Raw genomic sequence first — 10829 nt, 5'->3', positions numbered from 1 at the left:
CAACTAACCAAAGAAGAATAAACAGTATCTTAAACAGAAATAACATCTTAACATGTTGGGAATTAAAAATTATCTCTCTATAATCACACTGAATGTAAATGGCCTCAACTCCCCAATAAAAAGACATAAAATGGCAAAATGGATTAAAAACCAGAATACATCCATCTGCTGCTTACAAGAAACACACCTTATGAGTAAAGATAGGAACAAACTCAAGGTAAAGGGCTGAAGCAAGGTAATTCATGCTAATGGTACTCGAAGACAAGCAGGAGTAGCAACTATGCTATTAGACAATTTAGACTTCAAATCCAAACTTATTAGAAGAGACAAAGAAGGTCATATTTTTCTGGTAAAAGGAATAGTCCAGCAAGAGGAAATAACAATAATCAACATCTATGCCCCAAACATAGGTGCAGCTACTTTCATAAATCAAACTCTTTGTGACATGAAGTCACACATAAATTCCAACACAATAATACGGGAGACCTCAAAACACCTCTCACAATACGAGACCGATCTTCCAGACAAAGGGTCAGTAAAGATGCCTCAGAACTACAGAACACCATTAACCAAATGGACCTGTTGGACATATATAGAATATTTCACCCAACTACAGTGGAGTTTACATTTTTCTTAGCTGCTCACGGAACCTTCTCCAAAATAGATCACATCCTGGGACACAAAATGAGCACTAGCAAATTTAAAAAATGTTACATACTTCCCTGTGTCATTTCAGACCATAATGGAATGAAACTAGAAATCAACTCTAAGAAGACCCAGAGAAACAACATATACATGTGGGGACTGAACATCATACTTCTGAATGAAGAATGGGTCATAAAAGATGTAAGTGGTGAAATCAAGAAATTTCTAGAAATAAATGAAAATAAAGATACAACATATCAAGACCTCTGGGACACTTTGAAGGTAGTATTAAGAGGAAAATATAGCACTGAGTGCTCACATAAGAAAAACAGAAAATCTTCAATAAAATAGCCTAGTGACACACCTCAAAGCCCTTGAAAAGCAGGAACAATTGAACCCCAAAGCCAGCAGAACATGGGAAATTATTAAAATTAGAGCAGAAATTAATGAAATAGAGAATAAAAAATACAGAAAATCAACAAAACGAAAAGCTGTTTTCTTGAAAAAATTAACTAGATAAACCACTAGCCAACCTAAGCAAAAAAAAAAAGAGAGAGAGAGAATCAACCCAAATTATGAAGATAAGAGATGAAAAAGGAGACATTACTACCGACAGTGTAGAAATCCAGAGGATTATCAGAAACTACTTTGAAAAACTATACTTCAACAAAACGGAAAATCTGGAGGAAATCAACAACTTCCTAGATAAATACAACCTTCCTAAACTGAGTCAAGAAGATATAGAACACTTAAACCAACCAATAACAATCAAAGAGATTGAAACAGCAATAAAGAGCTTATGATCAAAGAAAAGTCCAGGACCAGATGGTTTTCCAAGTGAATTCTATAAAACCTTTATAGAAGAGCGAACCCCAATACTCCTCAAACTATTTCACAAAATAGAAAAAACGGGACTTTCCCAAATACATTCTATGAAGCCAACATCACACTAATACCCAAATCGAATAAAGACAGTTCAAGGAAGGAAAACTACAGGCCTATATCTCTGATGAACTTGGATGCAAAACTATTAAACAAAATACTAGCAACACACATTCAAAACTACATCAAGAAGAGCGAACCCCAATACTCCTCAAACTATTTCACAAAATAGAAAAAACGGGACTTTCCCAAATACATTCTATGAAGCCAACATCACACTAATACCCAAATCGAATAAAGACAGTTCAAGGAAGGAAAACTACAGGCCTATATCTCTGATGAACTTGGATGCAAAACTATTAAACAAAATACTAGCAACACACATTCAAAACTACATCAAGAAAACCATACACCATGATCAGGTAGGGTTCATCCCAGGGATGCAAGGCTGGTTCAATATATGCAAATCAATCCATGTAATTCATCATATAAACAGAATCAAAGACAAAAATTACATGATCATCTCAATAGATGCTGAAAAAACATTTGATAAAATTCAACATCCATTTATGATAAAAACACTGCAGAGAATTGGAATAGAAGGAACATTTCTCAACATTATTAAGACAATCTACAATAAGCCCATTGCCAACATCATATTAAATGGGGAAAAACTTCAAGAATTCCCCCTAAAAACAGGAACAAGACAAGAATGTCCATTATCACCACTTCTCTCCAGTATAGTACTAGAGATTCTAGCCAGAGCAATAAGGTAAGAAAAGGAAATCAGAGAAGTACAAATAGGAAAAAAGAACTCAAACTTTCACTGTTTGCAGATGACATGATACTATATTTAGAAAACCCAACAAACTCAACAAAAAGGCTTATAGAACTGATCAACAAATTCAGCAAAGTATCTGGATACAAAATCAATCTTAAAAAATCAGAAGCTTTCCTGTACACCAACCATAAAACCACTGAAAAAGAAATTCAGAAAACACTTCCACTCAGGATCTCCCACAAAAAATAAAATACCTAGGAATAAACTTGACAAGGAGATAAAAGATCTCTACAAAGAAAATGATAAAACACTGAAAAAAGAAATCAAAGAAGATCTTAGAAGATGGAAATATCTTCCATGTTCATGGATTGGCAGAATAAATATCATTAAAATGGCCATCCTCCCAAAAGTGATCTACAGATTTAATGCAATGCCCATTAAACTACCAAGATCATTCCTAACAGACATAGAAAAATCAGTCCTTAAATTTATCTGGAATAACAAAATGCCCAGAATAGCCAAGGTAGTTCTCAGCAACAAAAACCACGCAGGAGGAATCACAATACCTGACTTTAAACTATACTACAAAGCCATTGTAATAAAAACAGCATGGTACTGGCTACAGAACAGATATATAGACCAATGGAGCAGAATAGAAGACCCAGAAACAATTCCACACACTTTCAGCCAATTGATTTTTGACAAAGGGGCCAAAAACATACACTGGAAAAAGACAGTCTCTTCAACAAATGGTTTTGGCAAAACTGGTTAACCATATGCAGAAAATTGGAAATTAATCCCACTTTTCCACTTTGTACAAAAGTCAACTCACAATGGGTCAAAGACTTGGAAATTAAACCAGAGACCTTGAAGCTCCTTGAAGAGGGCATAGGTCCAACATTACAACACATAGGCACAGATAAACATTTCCTCAACAAGACCCTAAAGGCACAACAAATTAAAAGGAGAATCAATACATGGGATTGCATGAAACTGAAGAGCTTCTGTTCAGCAAAGGAAACTATCAAGAACCTCAATCGAGAGCCAACAGAATGGGAGAAGATTTTTCCCACCTACACCACTGATAGAGGACTAATACCTAGAATATACAGAGAACTCAAGAAACTCAACACTAAGAAAACAAAGCATCCAATAACAAAATGGGCAAATGAACTAAATAGACACTTTACAAAAGAAATTCATATGGCCAATAAATGCATGAAAAAATGCTCAACATCACTGGCAATCAGGGAGATGCAAATCAAAACTACTTTGATATTTCACATAACTCCAACTAGAATGGCAATCATTCAAAACACAAACAACAACAGATGCTGGCGAGGATGTGGAGAAGTGGGAACTTTAAGACATTGTTGGTGGGATTGCAAATTAGTGCAACCACTTTGGAAAACAGTATGGAGAATCTTCAGAAGAATGGGAACAAATCTACCATTTGATTCAGCAATACCACTTCTGGGCATCTACCCAAAAGATAGGAAGCCAAACTACCAAACCAATGCATGTATATCTATGTTCATAGCTGCACAATTCACCAGAGCCAAACTATGGAACCAGCCAAGATGTCCATCAATAAATGAATGGATTATGAAACTGTGGGATATGTACACAATGGAATTTTACTCAGCCATAAAAAAAAACTTCAATTACATCATTTTCAGGGAAATGGATGGAACTGGAGAACATTATGCTAAGTGAGATTAGTCAGTCACAAAAAATAAGAAATCAGATGCTTTCCCTAATATGTGAGAAATAGGGAGAAATGGGTCATAGGAGGAACTCTTGAAAGAGGGAATCCTATAGAGGAGCAAACAAGACAACCTAAAGGAGGAGAAAGGAGGGGGGAAGAGGAAAATCTCTAAAACACACAATGTACTTAAACATATCGAAGTCAATCACTAAGCCAAGCAAGGGAGGGAGGAACGGGGAGGGAATGGAGTGGGAATTGGGTAGGGGTTAAATCAGTGATGAGTACATGTTTGTACACACAAGTTTTTTTTACTCCAATATGATGTTTGAATACAATGCACCAATAAAAAAAATTTAAAATAAAAAAAAAAAAGAATCTGATTCTGTAAAGAAGCAACCAGAAACTAGTCACTTGGGACCCCACTGATAGCCAAGAGTGGTGCCTTAAGTCATTGACCCTCTCTGATTTCCTATCCCAGCTTAGTAGAACCCACAGTTTCCAAAAGCAGGACAGGAGAGACAGATGAGTCTCTGACGCAGTTGTGAGAAAATTTCCATTGAAAGCCCATTGAAGGCCCATTGAAGGCTGGGACTGAGAAAAAAGTGTAGACCCTAGTGTGTGTGTGTGTGTGGGGGGGTGCGTACCTACATGAATTACTCCTGCCTTGTTCGACTTGTAACTTTTATTTCAGAAGTCTTCCTCCACCCCATAATGCCTTTTATTCTTCTATCATTGGTAAATATCAGCCAAATCCTGACAGAATTGGTTACTCTTGTAGTATTCAATTTATTTCTCTATTTCTGTCTTCAGGTTTGTTTCCTTCATTGGGCTGTGAACTCTTTCAAATATAGGTTGTATCTAGTACTTTGTGTATCCAGGTTGCCCAGAACAGAAAGACAATAGAGTATGAAGCAATTTCATTTTTTAAAATCAGTGTCTTAAAACTGTGAAACTGTGCTTAAATTGTCTTTTTTTTTTTTTTTTTTTTGAGGTACTGGACTTGGAACCCAAGTGACATTCTACTTCCGAGCTACATTCCGGGTCCTATTTTTTAGTCTTTTTATTTTCTTGAAACAGGTTCTCACTGAGTTGCAAAGGGCTTTGCTAAGTAGCTGAGGCTGTTGGTGAACTGCCATCATCAGGTCTTTGCCTCCCAAATGCTGGGATTACAAGCATGTGCCACCATGTCTGGCTTAAATTGTCTTTTACAAAAGGACAGATATATTATGACTTGGAAGAACTGCCAGATATATATTTGTGCCAGATATTGTGATCAATTTGGGAAATGCAAAGTTCAATGCACTGGAGTTTCTGGCCTCTGGGGCATTACAATTTAATAGGGAGATAAACAGAGGGTTAATGAACTGAGATACTTTAGAAGCACAACAAACCCAAGTGTAGAGGAACATGCCTATAATACCAATGCTCTGTTGTCTGAGATGAGAGGATCACAGGTTGGAGGCCAGCCTCAGCAATTTAGCAAGTTTCTGTTTTAAAATAAAGAAACGCGCTTCCCTGGCCCTATGGCGCCTCCGCTGCTTCACACGCAGTTGCACAAGGACACAGCCGCTTTGGCCTCTGGGGTCACCACGCTGGGTGCCTCGAGATCTGAAATTTCAGATAGGCTTGCGTTAGAGAACGATTTCTTCATTTCTCCCCCAAGAAAAACTGTTCGGTTTGGCGGAACTGTGACAGAGTTTTGCTGAAATACAAAAAGAAAACCACTGCAAGCATAATTTAATTCTCCTGCTCTTTTTAAGGGTGAAACAAGTGACTTTGAGTTGTTGAAGAACCAGCTGTCAGATCCAGATATAAAGGATGATCAGATCATTAACTGCTTTCTGGAATTCCATGCTTGTATCATGTACTTGACAAAAGACTTTGAGCAGCTTATCAACATTCTACTGCCCGAGTGATCTTTAAGGAAGGTGACACTGATGTTTCAGATTCTGATGACAAAGACAATAATCTACCTGCAAATTTTGACAGGTGGCACAGAGCCTTGCAAATAATAGCGAGATATGTCCCATTGACACCATGGTTTCTTATGTCAATACTGGTGGGAAAGTTTCCATTTGTTAGAAAATCAGAGTGAACATTGGAATGTTATGTTCATAACTTATTGAGGATAAGTGTATATTTTCCAACCTTGAGGCATGAAATTCTGGAGCTTGTTATTGAAAAGCTGCTCAAATAGGATGTGAATGCATCCCAACAGGACATTGAAGATGCTGAGGAGATAGCAGCTCAAGCTGGTGATGGGACAGATGCCACAGAAGGGTTATTTAATATGGATGAAGATGAAGAAACTGAACGTGAAGCAAAGGCTGATGCCGCCGATGCCGCAGCTCAGTCAGATGGCCCACCCTGTGGCCGAGCGCCTAGACATCCTGCTGTCCTTGCTTTTGTCCTACATCAAGAATGTCTGCTACCTGGATGGTAAGGTCGATAATAACAAAACAGGATTTGTATCGCGATCTTATCACCATCTTTGATAAACTCCTCTTGCTGACCCATGCCTCCTGCCATGTACAGTTTTTCATGTTTTTCCTCTGTAACTTCAAATTGGGATTTGCAGAAAAATTTTTGAAACATCTATGGAAAAAAGTGCAGGATCCAAATAATCCTGCCATCATCAGGCAAGCTGCTCGAAATTATATTGGGAGCTTTTGGGGAAGAGCAAATTTATTCCTCTTATTACTGTAAAATCATGCCTGGATCTTTTGGTTAACTGGCTGCACATATACCAATAACCAGGATTCAGGAACAAAGGCTTTTTGTAATGTTGTTCTCCACTGATCATTCTATTCAGCCTGCCAAGCTGTGTTCCACACTTTTGTTTTTAGACACAAGCAGCTTTTAAGCAGAAACCTGAAGGAAGGTTTGAGGTATCTTCAGAGTATAAATTTTGAATGTATCGTGATGAGTCAGCTAAACCCTCTGAAGATTTGCCCACCTTCAATGGTTAAATTCTTTGCTGCTATCACAAATAAATACCAGCTTGTTTTCTGCTACACCATCATTGAGAGGAATAATCGCCAGATGCTGCCAGTTATTACAAGCACAGCTGGAGTGGACTCAGTGCAGACCTGCACAAACCCCCTGGATACCTTCTTCCCCTTTGATCTCTGTGTGCTGAAGTGGTACAAGAAACTCATTGATCCTATTTATCAGATGTGGGAGGACCTGAGTGTTGAGGAGCTTCAGGAGCTTAAGAAACCCATTAGAAAGGAAATGGTGGAAGATGAAGGTGACAACTTTTTGAAAGGTGAAGTGCCCCAGAATGATACTGTGATCGGGATTACACTGAGCTTCTTTGATACACATTTCTGAAATCCTTCCAATATTGTGGGCTCCACCCCTGCATTATATATGCCAGAACAGTCCCGGCTCATATCAAGGATTTGTGATTGAGATGTAATGCTCATCCCATCATGGCCTTCGGCACTGGGCTCATCTGGATTGGGCATCGCGTTGGACTGGAGTACGGCAGGTGGCATTGTACTTGACTTCATCTAGAGTCTGAACAGATGTGGCTTGGTTTTGGCTCCCTTTATAGACAAAAGGAATGGGACTATCATGTGCAATATTTTACAGTGGGGCTAATCATAAGTGGTGAAGACTGCTTGTTTGTTTAATGTGTGTAATTTTTGTGTTGCAGCTTTTTGACGTAATTGTTGGTAATTTCTAATACTGACAACAGCTTCTTTTAACAGATGACATTTTTTATTTTTATTTTATTTTATTTTTTTCATATTTATTTTTAATTGGTGCACTGTATTCATACATCATAGTGGGATACATACTTTTGTAGACATACATGCACACATTGCCCAGTCAGCCCCCACCCGATCCCCACCCCGTTCTCTCCCTATCCCCCCTCCTATGCTTGGCTTAGTAGTTGACATCTAGTATTATAGCAATTTATTCAAAATTAAAAATGATAATCTCACATAACAGTTTCATTTGTCTGATACCAAGCTTTTGATGACTTAAAGATAACATTTCAATATTTCTTTTTGCTTTCTTTCTTACCAGAGAATATTTTTTTCTTTTTTTTTTTGTAGGTGAAACTATCATATATTTATATATTTATTTTTCAGAAAAAAAAATCTATCCTAATATGGAATTTGGACTCTAGGTACCCACATCGATCTTGAAAAAGAACAAAGCTAGAAGATATATATTTTCTGATTTCAAACTATATAAAGCTACAATAATTGAAACAGTGTAGTACTATTCTAAAGGCAGATATATAAACCATTGGAGTTAAATAAAAGCCTAGACCTAAATTCTTCCCTATGTTATCGTTATTTTTGACAAGGTTTCCACGAACATTTGGTGGTAGAAATAATAATCTTTTAACTAAATATTGTTGAAAAATAATAATTACATGGAAAAGAATAAAGTTGGACCCTTACCTAATCCCTTATATAAATATTAACTCAAAATAGATAAAAGACCTAAATATAAATCTTAAGACTATAAACTTTTAGGAGAAAATCTGGGTCATAAAACCTCACAACATTGAAATTGGCAGTGATTTCTTGGTTATGATTTCAATGGCACAGGCAACAGAAGAGTATACAAACTCCCTAAAAAATAAAAAACATATTGTATATCCAAAGACAATGTAAACAGAGTTAACAGTTACTAATAGAATGGGATAAAATATTTCCAAATGCTATATCTGAAGGTATATTAATATTCCAACTAGAAATCCTAAAAATTAACAAAAATAAAGGCAAACAATACCCTTTAGAGATAGGTAAAAGACTAACATAAATAATGAATCTCCACAGATAACCAATCTTAGTTGTCTGTTGGATGGAAAATCTTGTTTCTCTAGTTCTGATGTGTGTTACCTATTTCTTCTTTGTAGTTAATCTCTTTGAGTATTTTCTCTAGTGCTGGTTTTGAAGACATAAATTCCTTCAGTTTCTGTTTGTCATGGAAGCTTCTTATTTCTCCATCTAATTTGATAGAAAGTTTTGTTGGGTAGGAAATTTTTGGCTGGAAGTTGTTTTCTTTCAAAATTGGGAATATGTTACTCCAAGCCCTTCTGGCTCTCATAACTTGGTTTGGGAAGTCTGGAGTGATTCTAATTGGTTTGCCTCTGAATGTCACTTGGCCCTTTGCTTTTGTTGCCTTTAAGATTCTCTGCTTGGCTTCCACATTGGTCATTTTGACAATTATGTGGCGTGGGGATCCTCTTCTCCGATCCTGTCTAAAGGGAGTTCTATAAGTTTCCTAGACCTGCGTATCAACCTCTTGCTCTATGTCTGGAAAATTTTCTGCTATTACTTCCTTGAAGAGATTGTTGATCCCTTTGGTTTCACTGTCTTTTCCCTCCTCTATTCCAATTATTCTTAGGTTAGCTCTCTTAAAATGGGCCCATATTTCTTCAATATCAGATTCCTGCTGTCGGATATTTTTTCCTAGATTAGAAACTATGCATTCATTTTTGGAATGATCATTTTCTAAGAGTGAGATTCTGTTCTCCATGTGTTCTAATTGGTTGTTTGTGCTTTGAATTGAGGCCTTTACTTCATTAATTGCATCCTTTATCTCTTTTTGGTTCTCTCTGAGTTCTTTTCGAAGCACCTCTATTATTTCTACAGTTATTTTACTGATTTGATCTTCTAGAAATCTCTGATTTTCTGTTTTATCGGGTTCTGATGTTGTGGGGTTGTGAGCATTCATTGCTCCAGTATTATTCCTCTTTCCCATGATTTCGGAAGTTTGTGCCTTCTCTGGGTTCTTCCCTTGGGTCACTATGACTTCGCTTAAGGTGCTCTGGATCTTGAGTCAGTAGTATCTCAGACCCCACTACTCCTTTACTGGGTTGTATCACAGAGTCTCCGACCCAGAGAGTCGATAGAGGCTGCTTTAGACCGTGGGGGGTGCCAGGTTGCACGTTCTCCTATGGTGTGATATCACTGCCACCGCCCCTCTCCCACTGGGTCAAGTCCCAGTGAGTACAGTACTGGGATTTCTCCTCTGTGGCCCGCAATTTGACTCACTGTTCTTGAGTACGCAGATGTAGCTGTAGTGAATTCGGTGCTGCTGCCGCCGGTGGCAATATTGCGCCGCTGCTACGCCCTCAGCTGTTGGGCTGGTGTTTTTTTTTTCTTGGTTTTGATTTCCACTCTTCATCCCTGCAGCATGTGCTGAGCTCAGACACTGGGAGCTTTAGATGTCCTCTGCGCCGAGAAATCCTGCCTCGCTGTTCCGCAGTGGCTCCCCTCGGCTTGCTGTGGCCGTCCTGTGAATTCGCCGGCAGTATGGCGCTGCTGCCGCATTTGCCGTGTCCTCGGGCATAAGGATCTCCTCTGTGGCTCTGTTCTCAGTCTGCTTTCTCTCTGGAGCCTGGTGATTTTTTTGTTTCTCTGGTGATGTTGTTTTCTGGCTTTGAAAGGCGCTGATTTTGTGGTAATGGATATTTGTTGTTAGCGGGGCTCTTAAGCCCCGCTTTTCTCGGTCGCCATCTTCCCGGAAGTCCTGAGGATGACATTTTTTAATGTGTTTTTTTTTTTTTTTTCAGAGCCAGTCACAGAGTTGGTCTGATTTCAGTGAAAAATCCTCTAGGATGAATGCTATCGAATAACTAATTAGAATGTGTTTATTTTGGCTGTGTTAAGTACTTTCTGCTGTAATTGCATCTGTGTGTCAGGACTTGAGTAGGTGCAGAGAAGGTAGAAGGAAGTGGGGAGACGCCTGAGCTGTGCTGAGATGCAGAGTTTGTGCTGTCACTGAGGTCTCAGAGAGTCCTAAAACCCACGAGGGAAGAGGGACCATTTACGAAAACAGAAT

General features: G+C 38.2%; 1 pseudogene across 1 annotated transcript; it reads left to right on the top strand.

The window, feature by feature from the left end:
- Positions 1-5539: 5539 nt before the first annotated feature.
- LOC308273367 (RNA polymerase I-specific transcription initiation factor RRN3-like) lies at positions 5540-7430 on the top strand (annotated as a pseudogene). Its single transcript has one exon. The product of its transcript is annotated as an RNA polymerase I-specific transcription initiation factor RRN3-like (transcript).
- Positions 7431-10829: the final 3399 nt, after the last annotated feature.

This window comes from Muscardinus avellanarius (assembly GCF_963383645.1).
Source record: "Muscardinus avellanarius genome assembly, chromosome: 14".
NCBI classification, from domain to species: Eukaryota; Metazoa; Chordata; class Mammalia; order Rodentia; family Gliridae; genus Muscardinus; species Muscardinus avellanarius.
This window is presented reverse-complemented; position numbering and strand designations above follow the sequence as displayed.